Below are 21,210 nucleotides of genomic sequence, written 5' to 3' on the forward strand. Positions count from 1 at the left end.
GTTTCGAAGGGACTCGAGAATGAAACTCGAACTACGCACATCACCCGATCCATCGTCGCCTTGATCAATCGTATCAGTTTATCCGGAAATCCGTTTTCGTGCATTAGCTGCCATAGCTGGTCCCGATCGATTGTATCATATGCGGCTTTGAATTCGATAAATAGATGATGTGTGGGCACGTTGTATTCGCGGCATTTCTGCAATACCTGACGTATGGCGAACACCTGGTCTGTGGTAGAGCGTTCACCCATAAATCCCGCCTGGTACTGCCCCACGAACTCTCTTGCAATTGGTGTTAGTCGACGGCATAAAATTTGGGAGAGTACCTTGTAGGCGGCGTTCAGCAATGTGATTGCGCGGTAGTTGCTACAATCCAGCTTATCGCCCTTTTTGTAGATGGGACACACGACACCTTCCATCCACTCCTGCGGCAGAACCTCATCCTCCCAAACCTTGGTAATCACCCAATGCAGCGCTCTAGCCAGCTATTTTAGCTATGTAGGTTTTCTTTTAAACTGCGCTTAATGGGAAAACATCATTAACAGTAAAATGAAAAAATAAATTCCCCCATACTAATTTGCATGCAAACTTGCAACGGCTTGTGCTAAATCAGTTTTAACCCAAATGAGCTCACTTTTTCGGAGGACAGTCAGAACATGGTAAAGAATCAGATGAGCACTGTGGAGCAAAATCGATTTTTTGAACCACCCTATTGCAACACCATTTAAGGGAAATACCTTCAGAAGCTTCGGAATCAAAGACTAAGCTCTAAACACATATCGACGTTCCGGTAATCCCGAATTGTAGTATGACCATTGATCAGTCTATTTAACGGCCTGCCAAACATTGTGTAAATAATAACAACAAACATCCATACGATAATTGAAAAGTTATTCGCATATAACGTGTTTGGATCCCGAAGTATTGTTTATTCTTATATACTTCTACATTAGTGTTTTGTATTTATTCAATTTTTTTTTATAGAAATTTGGAAAACCGCGGTTGCCGAGCACTGAAAGTGTTCTGTATTGGAAGATGTCCCCTCACGGTCATACAAGCTTAATTATGCAAAGCTTAAAAAAGCTTCACATGGACATGGGAATACATACAATTTTGAAACTATTTGAATTTAGTCGTATAAAACCTGCAATTTGCTTCTGGGATCGATTTTGACAGAGATCAAGATGCTGATAAAGTCATGATTGCACCTGACATTATTCAAGAAGGTTTCGTGAAGGAGTCATCAGATTTGTGTTGTCATGAAATAGATGATGAAATTACTCCATATGTTCGTTCTCTACCTTTATTACATAACTAGACAAACCTGCCCAATCTTGCTCGGGTTCTTTGTTTTGTCTCGGTCAAAGTGTCAATCGTTCAATTGATTGGAGCGTCGCACACTAGATCAATTTCATTTCGAGCTTTAGAACTCACGAAAACGTTGCATTTTGCATTGACCTATTATATAATATTACTTAAACATAGAGAATCCCAAGACGAAACGATTAGTGAGATCTTGCATCAGTTTGTAAGTAAGATTGCCACAAAGGACATGCATATTCATTTTTTATATATGGTCGGGGTTCTGCCAAATCACACCAAGCGCTAATGAAAATTTTCCCATTTTCTGCCAAGGTTTTCGCGTAACTGATTGAATGAGTCATTTATCGCTTCGGACATCGTTCAACGCTATAACTGAGAATATCCTGCAAAAACTGCACGCATGATTGGACATATAAAATGCTTTCCGTTTTCTTTTTGCTAACCAAATATTACATCAGTCAAAAGTCGGTGCGGTTTGGCTGAATCCCAACCATAGGGGTGATCGGGGCAATATGGGCCACCTAAGGGAATCGTGCCGAAAAGCGCTGAAAAGCTCAAAAAACATCATTCAAATGTAGTTGACTTATACTAGAGAATGTTACCTTTCATATTACATCGATGAATGGCATAATAAGGAAGAATATGATATTCCTACAACAGTTTGGAGTATTCCATACCAAATAAAATTAATAAACCGCTTAACAGCAGACTGAACCGATTTGTCACTCGTCACCGTTGGAACAGCCAATTTCAATTGGTCAATGGTCATTTTTTTCTGTTTCGATCGCAGTAATGCGCTGTTGTAATTTTTCCGTAATGAATCTTACATATATGATAATATTCTTGTATTGGCTACTGAAATTTGAGTTTTTTCGCATTTTAAGGCCTGATACCTTGATCTGTGCAGGTATGCCCATATTGCCCCATAGAGACTGGTTTTGGAAAAAAAAGTTTTATGATAAATTTAGATTTGTATCAATACAAACATGTGTGCACAATATTCAATTTTAATATATCTTTTGATTGTGGTGTATTTTTGACCTGTATTTTAATCAGTTTTGTGTCAAAACTTTATTTATAAACTTCAAATGTTATAATAATTTTGCCTATGCAGCGAAAATTTACATTTTCAAGTGTATTTTCATGTTTGAATTGAATTTTAATGCGGTTTTCACGTTGAGGCATATGTGGAGCATCCTCTTAAAGATCATATAACTTTTACATGATAAAACTTGTCAATAAGCTCAAAATGAGGGTGGCTCATATTGCCCCGTATGTTCATATTGCCCCTACTACCCCTATAGAGATTAGAAATTAGATACTAATAATTCACTCAAAGCTGAGTAGGGTACAGAACCATTTGGGCAGTACCCCCTATTCCCGTCAGCAACCTTAATAACTCGACCGCGTTCCAACCAAATGGCTTGATTTTTTGTACATGGTTTGTTTCTGTTGATATTTAGTGATGTACAAAAAATCAAGCCATTTGGTTGGAACGCGGTCGAGTTATTAGGGTTGCGGACGGGAATAGGGGGTACTGCCCAAATGGTCCCGCTCCCTAATTAGTCTAGTAACGTTTTGGCTTCATACTGGTTTTATGACATTTTTCAAGAGTAAATTATGGTCTTCAAGAGCGATATAAAACTCACAATGTTACTTGGGTAGGCTGGATTGAAGCGGAGTCGTAATCATTAGAAATGCGACCGTAGCAGATTTTCTCTTGATTAAAACAAACGAATATTGCCAGCTTTGCTGATGAAATGTGTGCAATTCTGAGATCAATCATATTTTTCTAGGCAAAAAATCACTTAGGCTCAATACCCACGTAGCGTCTTTTAAACTCTAAAAGACGTAGTTGTGCATCGGGGAAAAGAGGTAATACAGCGTCACACGTCTACGTTATTTCAATGCTGCGTGCACTTCGCGTTGAAAAGATGCTACGTGGGTATCGGGCCTTATAAAACTTATCGGCATTGCTGGACTCAACATAAAGTCCTGCATTTATGAAAAAACTGGAGTCCGTTAATCAAAAACAAATATATACCAGTCATTTCATGATACTAAATATGATGCATTTATTTATTAATCCATGAAGCCCAGATGGCTATTCTCACACAGAAAACTCAAATATGCTTATTTGGGATCTCTTTGGATTAGCTTTCATCTTCATTGTACCAGTGACAAAAAATCCCTGTAATTTACATCAAATTGTTCAACGACAACGTGCCATTCCCAAAGAATCTGCGAAACAGTGCCAATTGTATTTAAAAACAAAACCCCTCTAAAAAATGGAAAACAATACCCACCAGCAAGCGCCTGCAATGGAAAGCTCGCACAAGGGTGCAAATTGTGGGTGGTCCTTAATCGTTTTACTGCAACCGCGCGCTGCTAGCTGCTGTTTATTTGTGTAAAAGTGTAGTGAAACATATCGCGCGTTTTTTTTTTCTTCTCGCAATCCAGCTTCCTCGACAGCATCGCCAATTGTAACACAATCCAAAACAAATTGTACATATTTTTTCCGTTATTATTCGACGGTTTTTCCCCCGGCTTGCAGAACCGGAATGTGGTTACTTGTTTCGTTATTTTTGGCAACAGTTCTACTCGTTTTCCGTCGCTTTGTCCTTACAGATTTTTTTCCTTTTGTTTTTGCTTTTTCGGTGTTTATTTATATCGTTATTGTTATGGCTTTTGTCGGTGTGGATTAGCTTTTTTCCATCAACCGAAGCGCTGTTTGGCATCCTATCTGGTAGTTTTGATTCGTTTCGGGGTTGCTTCTGTCCGGGTTCATTCGTAAATGAGATCTGGTGTTTATGCAGTGGACTAAATGCGTTCGTGTCTATGTCTGCTAGGTTTTGTCTTGCCTGTTTCTATATAAGGATTGAAGGAATTAGTTGTAGTCTATCGGCTATAAGATACGAATGGAAGATTGGAGCACGGTGAACCGTCGAAGTTTATTGTTCTGTTCTTTTCTTTTTACTCTTCGCTTGTCTGCGTTTCTAAAATTTTCTATTTTCATATAATCTATTCTAGCGCTGTCGGAGAGTTTTGTAATTCTATACAAGATGTAGAGATAATACCCGACCCGAAGTGGAATAATTCAGGGCGAATTATTTTCACGTCGGACGAGCGTTCAGATAACTTCTACTACTAGAGATGCATTTTTGTTGGGAATGTTGGAAAGAAATCGATACGAAAAAGATTATCTGGTTTGGAAGAATGGTTTTCTATTCAGCAACGCTACATTTACTATCAATAAAAAGTCGGTAGGGATCATCGTGAACTCATATGATAATTGAACTCATATTTTGTTGATCAAAAGTAAATATCTTTTTTTCACTAGGAATATCCATTGTGGTTTAAATTCTCACAAGCTATACCAAACAAATTTTAAAAATTGTTTTTGATTCGAATCGAAATATTTTGATAATAAGCTATTGCAAAGCATTATTTTTTTCTCGATGAAACCTACCAATCTCCATAATGAAATAATGAAATAGCAACCGTAATGCTAACTTTGCCTTTCTTTCCTTAAAACGGTATTGGCACAATGTTTACTTTTATCTATTTTTACTAAATACGAGACGCGTTCCAATCCTTATATGCACAGTTTGGAAGGAACTTTCCGAAACAGCAACGCATCAAAACCGGTGTTCAGTTCCTAGCGTTGCTTGATTTCTAATGGGTTTTGTTTTATTTTCTATAAGCTTCCTCTCCGCTGTGCCATCTGGTTGCCCTTCTTGTATAAAAATCTCTCCTCCCATCATTACCAGCCACTATTGAAATACTTTTCTGTTGTGTATCTTTTCCTTAATGCTATATAAAGTACTTTTCATTGTTTAAAATTACGGGTTTTCCATATAACGCGCGAGGCTCATCCGTCGTACTCTGGAGCGGCCTCACGCGCTTTTCTCACATACACGCACGTGCAAAACAAACGGAGCAAATTCACAAACAAAATAGGCAAAGTTTTCCATCATCTCAAATATGTATAAATAACGAACATTGTCAACCATCAGGAAATATAAAATCTTATCATTAGTGGGATTACCGTTCATTTGTTGTTTGGACTCGTTCGTTCTAGTTTTGCTGAATATTACGTACTGTATGACGACAAACTTTACCGGACATGCACTTACCTTACCTGTACTCATTTATTAGCTTTGCGCAAAAATTGTATTCCGATATAAAAGAGAGTGCTTTTCGATTCGTTCAATTGCCACCACCACCGCACCGTCTCCATTTCTCCGCTTGTAAATTATAGCACCTTTGGAAGGTGTTGGCGATCGAGGCGATATGAAGACATTAAATAATTACCAGCGCTTTAATTTGCCTTCAAGGCTACACAGATAGAAAAATCCATTGACATTTACGCTTGAAATTTTGTTATCATTTAGTATGAGATACTGCATCTAGCGTCTTAATTCCTTTAATAGTGGAATTCATATATCGCAGAGTTGTAGAAAAACTTTCGAAATAGAAGTCCGCCATGCGACACATTTTGAAATTTAGCCTCTGGGATGAGCTATTGACAAACTACTAAATGACCGAACGCAGATTACTAAATGGTCGATAACATCCTTGGTACATAGTTTTCTAGAATTTTGTTCAACCTTACCTACTACAAGCGGAAGTAGCAAGTTCCCACGCAAGTTATCACCACGCAGTGGCTGATACAGCGCGACGATTGCATACGTTGGCGCCTAGTGCGGACCATTATCTCCAAAAACCGAGTAGTTCATTGAACAAGCCTACCGTTTCCTTCACGTACGGGTACAGTATGTTCAGAATTAACTTCTTCGGTAGCTTCCAACAAGTGTCAGATTGTGTCACATGGATTGGTCTGTACACCGAGGGATCTCCTGGTGGTTTGCCAGGTTGCCAGCTTTTTTTTTATTGGCCCGATTTACCTTGGTCGAGGGACTTAGCCATCATCATTAGCTCCTCTTTCTTGGTGGTGCATGCCATTTGGCCGAAGGTCACTAGGCCGAAAGTTGTTTGGTCGAATATATCATTCGGCCGAACAGACCATTAGTCCGGAAGTCATTTGGCCGACAGGTCATTTGACCAAATAGGTTATTTAGTCGTATAGGTCACGTATTGAAATCAAGTTTCTTCTACTCATATACGACCAAATTTAGTCTTACATAAGTTTCTACAATCAAATTCGTGTGAATTGTGTTGCTAGTGATAGGTCATTTAGCTGGAATAGTCGTTTAGCAGAAAGGGCCATTTGGCCGAAAATGTCTTCTAGCAGAAAGGGCAATTTGGCCGGAAATGCTGTTTGGCCGAATAGGTCATTTGGCTGAAAAAGTCGTTGGCTGAAAACGCTGTCAGGCCTTAAAGGTCGAGTGGCAAAAAGTACCACTTCGAATATTGCGAAGCGAGAAATAAGAAGTGAAAAATTAGAGAAGAATGTGAGGCCTTCCACTTCTTATTTCGCGCTTTTCACTTTTCATAGGGAGAAGTGAGTAATGAGGAGTGTGAAGTAAGAAGTGAGATGTGAGTAATGAGAAGTGAGAAGTTAGATGTCTCAAACTCACTGTGAGAAATGAGTAGTGTGAAGTGAGATGCGAGTCGTCTTACTACTCACTTCGTCCTTCACACTTTTCACAGTGAAAAGTGAGAAATGATTGAACATTGGTGGAAGTTCCTTATCCCATTGCCACTGTTTTCCGTCTTCATCTACAAGTGTGCGAATTCCTTGCATGAATATTTTGGCAGTCGTTATGACTGGCCCAACTAGCCCTAGTGGGTTAAACAAACATGCTATTTGCGAAATCTGCCGATAAATCTGCTTAATATCGGCGTTGTGAAGCACTCAGGGCGGATTCGAGAACACATAATAATGGACCTTAGGTCAAGATCTTCTTGCACTATTGGCCCGACCATAAGTGCATCATTCAAAGATGGGCCATTTGGTGTGAGACAAGACGCGTCAAAGACAACACGTACCCTTGTGGTGGTACTGTCATCTTTAACGACAGCATGATGGGGTAGATACTAACAGGTTCTCGGAGATGATTGATTCTCTTCAACGCGTTGCATATGACCCGATGTCAAATACTGAATGCGTGAAGTCACAATACTGTTGGTTGAGTTCTCCATTTCGCGCAAGTTGAGTTTGCAGTAACCGGAAACGATGAATAGCAGTACGGCGATTGTCAACGAGATTTACGATCACCTCTTCTTTTACAGGAAGACGCGAGAAAATGTTCATCGAAAATGCTCTTCACACGCAATTACTTCAACAGAGTAGCAAGAACGAACGCTGTCTTTTACGATGGACCAAAATTTCCGCATAAGATTGTTGATGTCACTCACGGTGTCAATATTACAAATGATTGGAGTGGTAGTTGAACGCTGTGTGGTTTCCTCGGAAACGACCCAGCCGAAATCGGAAGTTGGTAACCCATTCCCAAGCTAGATTCGGCCTGTCACGTTGAAAAGCTCAAAGAATATTTCTGCTCCCAATATGAGGTCAACATGGTTCGGCTTATGGAAGGCAGATCGGTGGTGGAAGGAAGATCGATTGCCACCCTAGGCAGGACGAAGAAATCTACACTAGCAGAGTAATTGCAAACACGAGAGCGCATTTTCGATGGCAACTTGAAACGTGATTCCGTAGACGATTGTCCAATCCCTGCGATTGGAAGATGGATGCGTTACCGTTAGGCCTTTAGTGTTTGAGAAAACGATTCAGTGGCGAAACAGCATTCACTGTCCGAATCAAGCAGTGCCCTGGCCGTGTGTTCCCTTCCATGGTCGTTAACACTTTTTCGTCTGCTGCCAGCCGTCGTTTAACTTTTGTTCTCATCAAGTGATGCTGACACTGATGCGAAGGGTTGTTCGACAGATTGATGAAGCGGTTTCTCCTTGAATTCGTAGACTTCATTAGACTTCGAGGCTGTAAGACCCTACCCGAGCTGCAAAAGTCAGACTACAATGGTTGCAACATTATTATTGTGACCAAATCTAGTCGCATATCCGTTAAAGTAACCTATGTGAAACATGTGTGCTGCTAGGGTAACTGAGTGTAGTGATGTCCTTTGCACTTTCGAACAAGTACTTGAGGATGGACATTCCTTGGCTAGATGACCCTTTCGAAAACAGTTCCGACAGAGCTGATACTTCCGAACTTCCCGTTCATTCTCATCAACGAACAATTTAGAAAACACGACACATTGATAAAGTGGATGACGATCTGAGCAAGCGATACAGTCATATCTGTGTCAATTTCATTGATGATTGATGATTTCACACAATGACTGGCTCCATAATTTGCGGCAGCACGTTGAGTTGGCTTCCTGCGTGCTATTGGCAATGATGGACAATCATTCGCCTTCCCGATAAACTGCAGAACAGTTACTCGACGTTGAATGAAAGTTGTAAGAGCCGAAAAGGATATGACGTTCAGCGTTGACGAATGTTCTTCCCAATCTCTCCAATCGGCTGCTCAACATGCGGATTAACAGAATGTCCTAATACTCAGTTCGCTCACCGAGCTGCTGAAGCACTTTGTCATTGGCTTCAAAATTTTCTACCAATGAATGGAGGTCCGAGGCTGACTCCCTTTTCATAGTATGAAATTCGAATAGTGTGTCAATATTGCTTTGTATCAAGCGTGCTGAATTCTGATAATGTTCCAGAAGAAGATTCTACGAAATTAATTAATTAATATTGTTAATCGTTTGCACTAATGGAAATAGTTTGAACTAGCTTTAGTGCATCTCCACACAGCGAAGAGCGAAGATAATAAAACTTCTGGATGCTAGTTAATTCGTGCGACGAATGAACTAATAACACGAAAAGGTCGTGAAAATTCAACCACTGGTCGAGATTATCAGTGAAAATGGGATTTTTTATGTCGGGCCATCTAATATGCGACGCCGCAGAGCTTTGTGTGTTTAGTGGAAAAGATGTATTACGAGGGGATGTAGGTTCCGTTTTAGTAATGGAGAGTAAGAAACCCTTAACACGGAAGTACGCCGTTTTGAATTCGACACATTCTTTCAGATGAGCGCCGATATAGCAGATTCATCGAGTGTCTCGTGCTCCGCTTGTATGCCGTTGAAATTGTTCCATATACTCACGAGATGTTCGAGACGAACACCCACTTCACGTGCTCCTTCTGCATCTGTGTATTCGCCTACAAACGATTTGATCAGATCGAACGAAGTTAATAGGCTCTTCTGCCTCGTTTTCAAAGACTTAATCCGGCGATCATTCGACATCATTGTGTAAAAGTGACGTTTCGTTTACTGATATACACTAAATATTTTCCTGAGAATCAGTAATAAACCAAATTTTCAGCCGAGAGTCAATTTTGAAATTTACTGAGCTACAGCGGTGCCAGATTTTGCCGAGCTCGAAAAAGAAAAACTGTGTGTAGCATGACATCTTCTAGACCAAATGGAATAAAATACGCTATGATCAAAGACCTTCGCCTTCCCGCAAAAATCCTATTCCTCTACTTGATCTCTCAAAATCCCATTTCTCGTTCGAGCCTGGTCGGGCCAAACCTAAATACCACTTTATTCAGCTAGCCTCTTGGGTGTCCAAGTTTTGTCAGCCGACGTTATGCGAGAATTTTAAGTCCGGCGGAAGATTCGGCTCCCGACAGCAGGCTTTCCGTCCTGGGTGTAGAACCGGTTCATACGTACTTGAAAACGTCTTTGAGGAGGGTAAACACATTGACTTAGAATCCCATGACGTTTTAAAAGCGTTCAAACGTACGTGGTCACCTCTAGTATTGTAGCAACTCAGAAAATGGGGATTTTTGGGCAATGTTCTGGCATTTCATCGGGGTTTCCCCACGGACGTTTCTTTCAAGTCCTTATTGGAAATCAATCTTCATTGATCTATGAAGAGAAAATAACCTGAGCAGCACACCTGTGGTACCTGGTTTCTGTAATACAATTGCTCCGAATTTTGCTTCTAGGGAGGTCCCAAGCAGCACACATGTTGCACAAAAGTTTCTATTACCCATATGTAACCGAATTTAGTCACATTTGAGTTGCTGCAACCAAATCAGTCTGAATTGTGCTGCTAGGGATGTACCTCAAGGGTCAGTTCTGACGGTCACTTTATTTCTGATCACCAATGAAGGGATATTTTGTTTTGTGTCGCCAATTGTCTACGTCTTTCACCGATTATCAGGACCACGCATCAAGTTTTGGAAACACGCCGTCTCCAAACGTAAAGCTGTAAAAGTACTCGCCATTTCAGTTTAATTTCTAATCCGTGAAACTCAACATAGTCCAAATGCTCTCACAGGACCAGCAAAAGGGAGTATTCGTTTACGAGTCGGGCAATCTATTGTAGACAGTTGGCTACTGTGTGGCCTACACAGATAGAAAAATCCACTGAAATTTACGCTAAAAATAATGCACATAAATGGAACACCATTATTAGCGTGATTCCACATGGGATATAGCCTGAATGTATACAATATTTGACGTGAATCGTCAATATTGCATACAAGTTGTAAGCAATCTTGTTAGGAAGAGGACCATTTCAGCGTAGAAAAGCGTAAATTTCTGCAGGTCAAGTTTTACGCGCTGTTTATTTTTCATTATTTTTTTCTGTGTATAGGCCTATAGAGCTCACCCGCATTGCATACCACGAGCTCTTCAGCATCCTATCTCCAACCTTCAACAGCTATCTTTGAATCGCATCCGGTTTGTTACTCTCTACATCTGTCGACTCTACCAGCGCTGACAGACGGCTATATGCCACAATGCCTCTTTTATCGCCGTTGCCGGATCCCCCTCGTGATAAGAAAAGACCGGATCCTGTGTGTCAGTCGGCAGTCGCCTCTCCCACTAACAAAACGCGTGTTCCACATGGGTCACTACAACTTATATGTAACCAGATTAAGTCACTATAAAAGTAGCTGCAAACATTTTTTTCTGATTTGTGCTGCTCTGGCCAGTGACCAAGATCCATTATTACGGACATTCCATCACGACACGCTTTAAGAAAGGAGACGGCTGAGAAGCTCTCCGTAAGTCACTGAATACAGAAACCATAAACGTCGTTACACCGACGACGTTATATTTCGAAGCAATGGGTTCGCCTATGAGTCGCAGACGTGGCAACCTAACGATGTCGGATTGTAGCAATGTATTTTCGGTTGAAACGGCGGTCTTGTTTATCGCTGCCACTACAACCCCCATAAACCCAATCCTATAGTCTTGATTGACTCCTCCAGTGCTTCAAAGCGATCACCCGAGACACCCATGGGTTCAGGTCATTTTTATCAACGTACAACAATCAATGATCTTCGATTGGCTACCGGGACTTTGTGGCCGATTCCAGGGAACATAATAGTTGACATTCTGGCTGCGGTCGCTCACCAAAGCCGATTCCCTTGATTGACGCTTAAATATGGATTAAGAGAATAGTTAGTAAGAATTGGGAGATCCAGTGGGTAGCTACAGCTCCGGAAGGTCAAGGGAATATGTTGGACTATTTGCGAAATGAAATAGAGAAATGATGCCCGTATCAAAATACAAGTTAATACAGATTTTTAGCCCTGAGGCAGATTGCGCAAAAGGCTGCAATTTACTCTCTCCACGGGTATATCGATGGCATCTAGGGTCCTCGGCATGCTCTCGGCAGACCCGTAACCAGTTCATTACCGAGGAATATCTGAATTGCGATGAGAGCACAGGCAGTTAGTGTCAAGACCAGGCTTGTAAAATGTCATCTGCATGTCATTTGACTAATTTGTTAATAACTTTCTTCAGAAGTAAAATTCACATCATAATTTTAGATGTACTCATAACGCTTGAGTAGGGCTATATTTTTGTTCCAGGGTACATTGCTCTAAACATAACATCTAAGGCTGGAGAGTGAAAACTCTCCAAAATGTCACGTGTCATTTGACATAATGTCATTTGAATGACATTTTGCCTCTCACGCCCCAGATTACATATTTACAGCAATGTCTTGTTGAACAAAGTTGTAGGCACATTTAAGAGCTATAAGTTCGTCATACATCAATAATCAATAGACAACTTCTGAAAAAAGTTCTGGAAAAATTATACAAACGAATGCAAATGACATTTTACAACACTGGTCAAGACTGCAAAGATAATTAATACGATATGTCATATCGAATGCAGTCAAGGTTAGAGTCATAAAGATTGGCTCAGAAAAGCTGTTTATTTAATTACACAAACTGATAACCTGACAATGAGATGACGATTTTCACAGATCCAACCAATATTGTTGATCCTTTGGATGATATGGATATTTTAGGTCGAGCATATGGAAAAGTTGCAGATCTGTAAATCAGCCTGAAACATGAAGCAACTTGAACTGGCGGTGAAGGCGTCTGAGACGGATGTCCTACTAAAGGCGGAAACACAAAAGGCAGCATTGCATTGGACGGTTTTAACTTCGGTGGACCTTTAAACCACCAGATCAAATGACCGCCAAAATGTCCGCCTACGTTAAAACAGCTCAATGCAATTCTGCTTTTCGTGATTCTCCTTTCTCTATAATAAGTTATTTCTTGGCCTTTGATAGTTTAGTGGGAGGAGACCTTCTCTAGCTCAGCGATAAGGTATATGACTTTGCACGAAGCATGCCATGCTGAAGGTGACTGACATCGAATCTTTATACGGTCGAAGAAGTTTTAGGGTGGGACATTTTCTCGCCCTTCTGAATCATAGAAATCGTACACTTAACCACTCTGGAAGTACCTAATGGATACTAAGTTAAGAAGCTGCTAGTATTTAGTTGTGAGATGAGATTCCAATAGATAGAAAGTATACAAATATACGGAGGTGCGTGCTTTTAAAGAAGGAATCATATCCCCCTTTAACTTAGACCGGGAAGACGCGAGCATTCAAAGAATAAAATATCTCCTCCATTACTTCAAGTAGACGCCTGTGTAGAACTAATAAATGACAAAATTCTGCCTTTTAAAAATCCGCTTTATAAAACTTCTTAATCCGGCTAGAGTTTATTGATTGATTCTGGAGCAAAGAGCCACTTTCGCATGGTTTGTGGCAAAAAATGAGAGGTCGCTTTGAGCGTGAGCGTTACGCATCACAAAACATTGACAGATAGACTCGATTTCGTTTTGAAATTCTCAAGCTCGGGTTTGTTGATGGTCGGTGTGATGAGCTTTAATTATGACCTTCTCAAGAAGGAAGAATTTGCTACAAGACCTTGTGCTCATCTACGTATATGAAATATGAACCACGCTCGAGAAGGATAATATACGATAATATGTAGGTAATTACATAGCCTAATTACTTATTATAGCAAGTTATCGTTCAAAATGTCTGCCGATCATTCATACTGTCAATTTATCACAAGCAATATTTTCATTTTTTAAGATTTTCTCAAAACTATCTCGATATTGTTTTGCTCTTGCTATTTTCCCAATTTCCATATTCTTATTTAGCTAAACAGTTTACATGTGTCGGATATATTCCATTTCCAATTTGAAGTAGATTAAAAATTCGAGATAAGACTCATTCGGAGATGGAATTGAATTCTACCTTCGATTCGTTTCTTTGAAATGCTGTGTAAATAACAAAAAAAAACTGAAAAGCATGGGACGTCTTCATCCACCCAATTGCAGACAGACACAGAATCCAACAACTCAACATTTGCCGTATCCTTTTTTTCTCACTGAGACGACAATGTGAAGCTACCGGATTCGAAAACTCCAGCCCGGCACACTGCGATAATAATCTTTAATTTCCGATCCAGCCTTTGGTTTGCAGAAGTAACGGCGTTGTCAAGTTTGGAGAAAGTGTTGCAAAACGCCTCAATCGTGATATTTGGCAATGTTAAGCATCCATTGATAATATTTCCACCAGTACTTCCGACAACTATCGTATACAGAGCATCGAAGGTATTATCATGTTTTCTCGAATAGAGGGGTTCGCTTAGCACAATTTCCTCCTCCATGGGTAGGCTTGCTGCCAAGCACCAAAATGAGCCAACAATCCAATGAAATGGTTTTCTCGTTTTCCTATGAAGAGATGGTTTCGTGTCTAAAGGTGGCAAACCGGAGAAAAAAGTCTTTTCCGAGAAGAAAAAAAATCAATTAAGCTGGCCGGATCAAATCGTTGGAGTACGGTGGTGGTGGTAGTGGCACTGAATAGAATCGTGTGCGGAAATCTAAAATCGGCTGTTTCATTCCCATCCGACAGTTCTTTTTTTTCTTGCTTTGCGGTTTATCTGACTTTGCTTATTTCGCTTTGCGTCTTTATTTTTTACAATGAATGTTGAATGACCGTAAACTTACGCTGTTCAGCTCTTCTCTACTATATTTATACTGTCTGTTGGGTTGCGATGCTTGGTTTGTCAGATGTCCGGTTCCAATTAAATCGAGATTCTTGGCTATCTTTCTTTGGCTAATTTATGTTCTCTTATGTTATCATTTTCACGTAACCTTAAATCCTGAAATGAAAAGAAGGCAAATTTCAGCATTAGTCAACTGATATTAGATGAAGGAAAATAATGCACAAAATTTCGTTAGAAGTTCACATAGGTTTAATCAAGTCAGATAAAGGGTAGTAATAAAAAAAATCATCTCGCATTTAATCGTTGAATGTAGATTTTAAAAATCTTTTTATTTGATTTTTTAATTTAGTTTTAAGTTCATCACTTACTAAATGTTGTATTCTTGGAATACTTTTCAAGTTAAGCGTTAATTAGGAACCGAAATGCATTTTAAGCTGACTTCACTACATGCTAACTTTCGTCTTTTCATCGACTAAGTAAAAGTGTGTTACCGCTTCAGTCATTCGCAAAGGTAATGTTGCTTCACTTCTTATTGAAAGTGTGACAACTCATTTTTTGCGTTTTCTGTGATATTAAAAAGCTGATTAATTAATTTAGCACTCCAAGTCTTCATGCACTGTGCGCTTAATTTCGTCTTTGGCTTGATTCCGGTGGAGGTGAAGTGACTCGCAAGTCCATTCAAAACTATTCAAAGCCAGCAAAGGTGCCAAATCCGGCTGGTTTAAAACAACATTTGCTGTAGAAACGGTATTGGAATGGAATTTAAAATTTATAAAAACGCCAGCTTGTGGCAACATTTCAAATGTTAAATGGCAACGGCAATTATACGAGAAAAGCTCTTTCACAAGAGGATGGAAATAAACTGCCTTAACAAAGACAACACCAGGCATCTATAATTACCATCCGGAGGAACGTTTGTTTGTTTTTTTGCTATTCTTGTTTATGCGTGGGAGAAGTTTTTTTTTAAACTGATGTGTCACAACCAGACATTCGCCTCCGCTCCGTACCGTATCTCAGCCGTTTGGTTTCCGTCGGGGGAGCAAAAGTCTCCGACGAGACACCTATTTCTGGTAATCATGTAGACAAACTTGATAAATTGCATTATCACGTTACTCGTTCCAACAACGCTGGAAGTTGTGCTGTGGTCTATCTGGAATATTTTTTCCCTTCGGTTACGGTTGTGTTGGAGGTTGAACATCTTTGCACAGACATGGCCCCGAGGAAACTTCAAGCATATTCGGAAACCATGTTTTTTGGTACTTTCCTGTCGTATTCTTATCGTCTACTGACCAAACATTTGAATTTTCGGGGAGTCATTTTAGAACACAATGATCTGGACATGTGATTAGTAATCACGAAAAAAAGAGATTTAATAGCTGCAGATTAGAATTTGTGGTTGCATACCACAGACATGATTGACAAACATTGACGGCGCCATCCAGGGTTTTGGAAATGGTGGGACACCAGCATCTGGTTTAATTGGTTCATTCATAAGTTGGCGTCAGTAGTAAGAACTATAATTGAAGTAAATAATCAGTCAAGCAATAAATGAATTAAAAAGTCAAGCAGTTTCAGGTATTACATTTTAATTGCATTTTATCGTCTGTAAATTGTGTAGTAATTCATTAAAAAAGTCTCTAGGAATTGCTGAGAATATCCGAAGAAAAATAACAATGGACAGACTGTAATCGCCAGCAATTTCAGAGTCTAAACCGGGCATTTGGGCATTGGGCATTAGCTTCTGACATTTTTTTTTCGAAAATGTCTTAAATAATTGGTTAGGAAATACCTGCATGATTTTCCCAGAGAATTTAAAGAATAATTTCTGAAATTACTACAGGAACCGGAAATTCCTCCAATAATTCTTTCCAAGATTATAGGACAAAATTTCAGGAACTTCCTTAGGGATTTCCTAACGAAATTTTCAAAGGAACCCCTGAAGGCATTTCCAACATTATTAAATTTCTCGAAGTTTTTTTTTCAACATTTCTTGAAGAATTTGAAATTTCTTTGGAATTTCCTAAGAAAACATCATAGTTCGCTTGGACGATAATTCCAGGTCAGTGTCGGGAAACAGTTAACGTCAAAATATTTATAGCATCCACCATTATGGAGAAAGTGGAAAGCTGGATATGTCATTTGGCCGAATAGGTCATTTGACCGAATAGGTCATTCTGCCGAATAGGTCGTTTGGCCGAATAGTTCGTTTGGTCGAATAGTATGATGTTCCTGAAGGAATTCGGGCAGGAATTCGAGAAGTAAATTTTGATGGAATTCTTGTAGCAATCTTGAAATCTATATGAAAATTCCAACAGATATTTCTTTAGAAAGTCCATAAGAAATACTTTCGTGGATTTTTTTTCTCATAAGTCTTCAGGAGTCTTCGAAGAAACTCCTAAATATATTTCTGAAGATTTTCGTTAAAGAACTCGAATGGGAAGGCCTATGTGGCCGAATACTATTCGGCCGAAGGCCACTAGGCTGAAAGTTGTTAGGCCGAAAGTCCTTTGGCCGAATAGGACATATGGTTGAATACGTCATTTGGCCGAATAGGTCATTTGGCTGAACAGGTCATTCGGCGGAATAAGTTATTTGGCCGAAAAGGTCATTTGGCCGTATATGTCATTTGGCCGAATAGGTCGTTTGGCTGAATAGGTCGTTTGTCCAAATAGATCATTAGATCGTATAGGACATTTGGTCGAAAAGGTTTTTTTTTTCGAATAGGTTATTTGGCCGAAAAGGACATTTGACTGAACAAGTCATTTGGTCGAATACGTCATTTGGTCGAAAAGGTCATTTGGCCGAATCGGTCATTTGACAGAATAGGTCATTCGTCCGAATTGGTCGTTCGGTCTAATGTGTCAGTTGGCGTCTCACATCTCACTTCTCACTGTGAAAAGTGAGAATTAGGAAGTTAGAAATGATGAGTCAGAAGGAAGGCGTCTCGCTTCTAACTTTGCTCTTTTCACTTCATGCAGTGAGAAGTGATAAGTGAGAAGTTAGACGTCTCACTTTACACTCCTCATCTCATACTTCTCACTGTGAAAGGTGAGTGATGTGACCTTCAACTTCTAACCTCGCACTACTCACCTTCCCAGTGAGAATCAAAAGATGTGGAGTGAGAAGTTAGTAGTGAGACGTCTCACTACTCACTTCCCACTCCTCATTTTTCACATCTCACTGTGAAAAGTGAGTGGGTAAAGTAGGTAGTAAGACGTCTCATTTTGCACTCCTCATTTCTCACTGTGAAAAGTGAAAAGTAAAAAGTGAGTAGAGAGACGTTTCGTTTTTCACTCCCCATTTCTCAATTCTTACTGTGAAAAATAAGAAGTAAAAAGTGAGTAGTTTAACCTCTCATTTCTAACTTCGCACAACTCACTTTCCACAGTAAGAAGTGGGAAATAAGAATCTGTACCATTTCGTCGAATAACATTTAGTCGAATTACATTTGGTCAAAAGGACATTACGTCGAATGGACATTTGATCGAAGGAACATTTAGTCGAAAATGAATTTCAATCCACTAGAGGTAAAAAAAAAAATACGAAACGGTGAATATTCCGAGATTATTATAGACTGGATATTGACTTCGGCGAACCGCTCCAACTGACTACATTGAATCTATACCACCTGGTCAATGAAATGTAGTCGAACGATGCTTCGTATAGTCGAATAGAGATTACTGCCGTTATACGCATAACTGTCACATGCACATTGGAAATCCCAGCAAACATGGGACAGATATGCTTATGACGGCAGATTTAGGTCATATAACCATTGGGTCGAAATTGAATTTTCGGCCAATAATTAACAAATTATGGTTGGAAGACAATTTTATACTAAACTAATTATTGTATAAATATTGAGTGAAAGAAAAAGTATCAATGAAAAGAATAAGTAAATCATTCGACAAAATGTCAATCAATGAAATGTTCCAAAGCTGACTGTATTGGCAAAATAACATTGATATCATTGGTTTTTGACCATGGGCCGAAAAATAGGGTCACCAGGGTCTTTTCTATTAGCTCAGTTGAAAAATCCTCATTAGCTTCCGTACTCGTTTCTTCTGCTACTGATTGAACTTCCCCACGTCCACTGAATTCCTCTAATTAGTTCATTCATGTATCTTGTGGATTATTTATTAAAATTTAATTAAAAATCTTTCGACTGAATGTCCTTTCGACTAAATGTCCTATTCGGTCAAATGTCCAATTCTGCCAAACGTCCTATTCATCCAAATGTCCTTTTTGGCCAAATGTACAATTCGGCTAAATGTCCAATTCAGCCAAACGTCCTATTCGGCCAAATGTCTTATTCGGTCTAATGCCCTATTCGGTCCAATGTCCTATTTGGCCAAATGTCCTATTCGGCGAAATGTCCTATTCGGCCAAATGTCCTATTCGGCCAAATGTCCTATTCGGCCAAATGTCATGTTCTGCCAAATGTACAATTCGGCCAAATGTCCAATTCAGCCAAACGTCCTATTCGGCCAAATGTCCTAGTCGGTCAAATGTCCTATACGGTCAAATGTCCTATTCGACCAAATGTCCAATTCAGCAAATGTCCTATTCGACGAAATGTCATATTCGGCCAAATGTTCTATTCGGCCAATTGTCTAATTTGGCCAAATGTTCTATTAGGCCAAATGTCCTCTTTGGCCAAATGTCCTATTCGACAAAATGTCCTATTCGGCAAAATGTCATATTCGGCCAAATGTTCTATTCGGCCAATTGTCTAATTTGGCCAAATGTTCTATTAGGCCAAATGTCCTCTTTGGCCAAATGTCCTACACAGATAAAAAAAATCCACTGAAATTTATGCTAAAAATAATGCACATAAATGGAACGCCATTAATAGCGTAATTCCACACAGGATATAGCCCAAATGTATACAATATTTGGCTTGAATCGTTAATATTGTATACAAGTTGTAAGCAATCTTGTTAGCAAGAGGGTCATTTCAGCGCAGAATAGCGTAAATGTCCACATGTAAAGTTTTACGCGCTGTTTATTTTTCATTATTTTTTTCTGTGACTTCGACCAAATATCCTATTCTGTCAAATGTTCTGTCTTATTCGGTCAAATGTTCTATTTGACCAAATGTTCTATTCGGCCAAATGTACTATTCGGTCAAATGTCCTATTCGGCCAGAGGGGTTGTACGGCCTAGTGGCATTCGGCCTACTGACTTTCGGTCGAATGGGTTTCAACCAAACAACCCTTCTCCAGCTCAAAGATGAACTTCCGAATGAATTTTGAAATTTTCTTTTTAATTCCTTCTTTCAGTTTTTGAAAAAATATTTTGATCAAATTTCACAGGAATTTCTGGATTTATCTCTGAGGTAATTCCCGGAGGATTTTTTGAAGAAATATCTGGAGGAAACTCTGAAAGAATTCATAGAAGAATGTCTGAAGAAATATTTGTAGAAATTCAACAATGTCGAAAATTCCTTTTAGTTTTAAAGTACCGTTCCGGAAATTCCAAAACGAATTCTTTTTTTTTAAGTTCCGTTTGGAAATTCCTTCACGAATTCTATTTTTTTTTAAATACCTATGGAACATGTTTTAAGAATATCTTCGAAAATTTCTTCAGGAGAAATCTCACTGATTTTTTCAAAGGAATTTCTTTGAAAATTCTATTTTTTTTGGAGATTCCTTCAGAAGCTCCTGCAGGGATTTTTTTTTATTATTCCTTAACGAATTAATTTAGGAATTTCAAGAATATCTTCACGGAAACAGTGTCAGCAAAAACTTCCGAAATTCCCTTAAAAGAATTCCTTTTATGAATTTATTTATGAATTCCTTTGGAAATTGCTTAAGGAATTCCGTCGGACATTCCTCCGGGGATTTTTAAGAAATTTCTTAAAACCTTTGAAAAATCCTTCAGAGATGCTTCGGAAATCTCTTCAGTAATTCTTTAGGAATCATTCAGAATTTACATCAGGCCGGTAGAAATCATGTATGGCGCAAAAGGGAAAAGGAAGATCCGCAGGAATTCCGAAGAAAATTCCAAAGAAATTCTAAAATATTCTATACAGATATTTCCGAAGGAATTCTTACAACAATACACGAGGGAATTTCCAATTAAATATCCGGAGAAATAGGTAACTACTGGAATTTCCAAAGAATTTTCCACATGTCTCAAAAAATTCTTTCGGTAATAACTCTAAGAATTCCTTTGAAAGTTTCTTCAGGAATAATTAAAATTCTGGGAAAGCCTTTTTTCTGAACAATATTGGCGTAAGTAGCGTAACTGTACCAGTTTTAGCCATGTTCCTAATCTAGCCGATTTCTCGCATAGCTCCAAAAATAAACCAATTTTGGGTTTTATCAGCTGTAACAGAAGATATATCCCTTATGCTTCTTCGCAGTGGAAACTGATCGCTAGTTTTTGAAAAATATGCATTTTCAGGGTTGGCCAAATTATGCACTAAGGTGCCCAAAACCGGAACACTTCCCAAACTTGAAGGAAAATATTCGATTTGGTGGGTCATATGCTCCATAGTGTCCCAGATAAACTTCGCCAATGTAAACAAACCTATTGCGTCTTTTGGCAAATATATGCAAAATTAAGCGCAATATGTAGTCATGTTCCAGGTACCAACCGGCAATGTATTCCGGT

General features: G+C 39.2%; 1 protein-coding gene across 1 annotated transcript in view; it reads right to left on the reverse strand.

The window, feature by feature from the left end:
* Window positions 1-13,983: 13,983 nt before the first annotated feature.
* Window positions 13,984-21,210, reverse strand: part of LOC134212102 (uncharacterized) — a 443,781-nt gene continuing 436,554 nt past the window's right edge. The window contains exon 14 of the mRNA XM_062689641.1: window positions 13,984-14,748. The gene's annotated coding sequence lies outside the window, so the exon portion shown is untranslated. The remainder of the gene's footprint in view (window positions 14,749-21,210) is intronic.

This window comes from Armigeres subalbatus, chromosome 2 (assembly GCF_024139115.2).
Source record: "Armigeres subalbatus isolate Guangzhou_Male chromosome 2, GZ_Asu_2, whole genome shotgun sequence".
Lineage (NCBI taxonomy): Eukaryota > Metazoa > Arthropoda > Insecta > Diptera > Culicidae > Armigeres > Armigeres subalbatus.